The sequence below is a fragment of the Octopus bimaculoides genome, chromosome 2 (assembly GCF_001194135.2).
Source record: "Octopus bimaculoides isolate UCB-OBI-ISO-001 chromosome 2, ASM119413v2, whole genome shotgun sequence".
Taxonomy (NCBI): Eukaryota; Metazoa; Mollusca; class Cephalopoda; order Octopoda; family Octopodidae; genus Octopus; species Octopus bimaculoides.
This window is the reverse complement of record NC_068982.1, coordinates 30,615,781-30,617,782: the sequence shown is the minus strand read 5'-3', so window position 1 is coordinate 30,617,782 and position 2,002 is coordinate 30,615,781.

Genomic DNA, 2,002 nt, shown 5'->3' with positions numbered 1-2,002 from the left:
GGGGGGGGGGGGTTTGAATAAATGTAACAAAAACAAAATTTGAAGGAAATATTAGCCATTTTTTATGCTTTCTAGTTTTGTTTATATCCCTGTAATTTAGAGGCTTACTAAGAGAGATTTACATTTGTAATCCATTTATACTGGGTTGGTGCGTGATTATTGTGGCCTTTTTTCAACAAATTTTATTCAACAAAAACAATAACAATATTTAGCAAAAACATCTTTAAATGATGGTCTGACTGTCTGCCAAGCAAATGGGAAGCAATAAGTGAAGTAGATTGTGAATATGCTTGAGAATAATCATTTAAAGATGTTTTTGCTAAATGTTATTATTGTTTCTGTTAAAATAAAATTTGGTGATAAAAAGGCTACAATAATTATGCACCAACCCAATACATTTTTCACAATTCTTAACAAGATGGTTTATATGCCAACACCAAGTTTTGTGGGGGTTTTATACATATCCTATTTTTTTATATATTTTTCTTTATTGCCCACAGGGGGCTAAACACAGAGGGGATAAACATGGACGGGGCAAGCGAAAGTGAAATCGGGATAGCACCTGTGCCCAGCGTCGCCTTTCTGGCACTTGTGCCCGTAACATGTGTAAGGATTTTCGAGCGAGATCGTTGCCAGTGACCCTGGACTGGCTCTTGTGCGGGTGGCACATAAAATACACCATTTTGAGCATGGCCATTGCCAGTACCGCCTGACTGGCATTCATGCGGGTGACACGTAAAAGCACCCACTACAGTCTCTGAGTGGTTGGCGTTAGGAATAGCATCCAGCTGTAGAAACTCTGCCAAATCAGATTGGAGCCTGGTGTTGCCATCCGGTTTCACCAGTCCTCAGTCAAATCGTCCAACCCATGCTAGCATGGAAAGCAGACGTTAAACGATTATGATGATGATGATGACATCAACCCCAGTGTGTAACTAGTACTTATTTAATCGACCCTGAAAGGATGAAAGGCAAAGTTGAACTTGGCAGAATTTGAACTCAGAACGTAATGGCAGATGAAATACCGTTAAGCATTTCACCCAGTGTGCTAACGATTCTGCCAGCTCGCCGACATTTTTTTTATATATACCCCATTTTTATATAAATAACCTTCATATATATATCATTAATGTTTGTATGTGTGCAGATTTGTATGTATATGAAAGTGCTGAAAAGTTCCTGAAAAGGGTATCATGAAAGGCTTGGCTAAAGGTCCAACCTTCTGAGTTTTTTTTATAGGGCTCAAAATAACTGAAGGACCACTGCAATAAATGCATGAATCTGAGAGGGGAACATGTTGAATAAAATTATAATTAACTGATCCTCCTGTATTTTCTTTTACCCAAAGCCAAGAACTTTTCAGCACCCCCTCATGAGCATTCTTCTGTTTGACAGGTGATAAAGATGTATTTTACTGACCTGCTTTTAAAGCCCTGTCAACATAAAATCACATTTTATCTCTTTTTATTTTGAATTTTTATTTAACTTTTTGCTTTATCATTAATTTATTATTCATTTCTTTGTTTTGCTTAATCGTTTGAATATTATTTTTTTATAATATTATTATCTTTTGTTAACTATTTTGTTTTATTTTATTTCATTATATGATGTAATATTATATAATATAATATATAATTCCACATGTAAATTCAAGAACATACTTGTTAATAATGTTATATTAATATGTGGGTGATAATGATGATGATAATAATAATAACAATAATAATAATAATAATAATAATATACGATCTACAAAGCCTTTACTGCAATAATATCGCAGAGAATGAGTAAGCACCTGGAAAATAACAACCTGTTTCCAGAAGAGCAGAAGGGATGCTGCAAGGGCTCATACAGCTGTAAAGACTAATTATTGATCAATAAAGCCATAACTGAAGACAGCCGCAGAAAGAAAAAAGGCCTCAGTATGGCCTGGGTGGACTACCAAAAGGCTTTTGACAGTGTTCCCCACACGTGGATTCTGGAAACACTAGCCATAAACAAG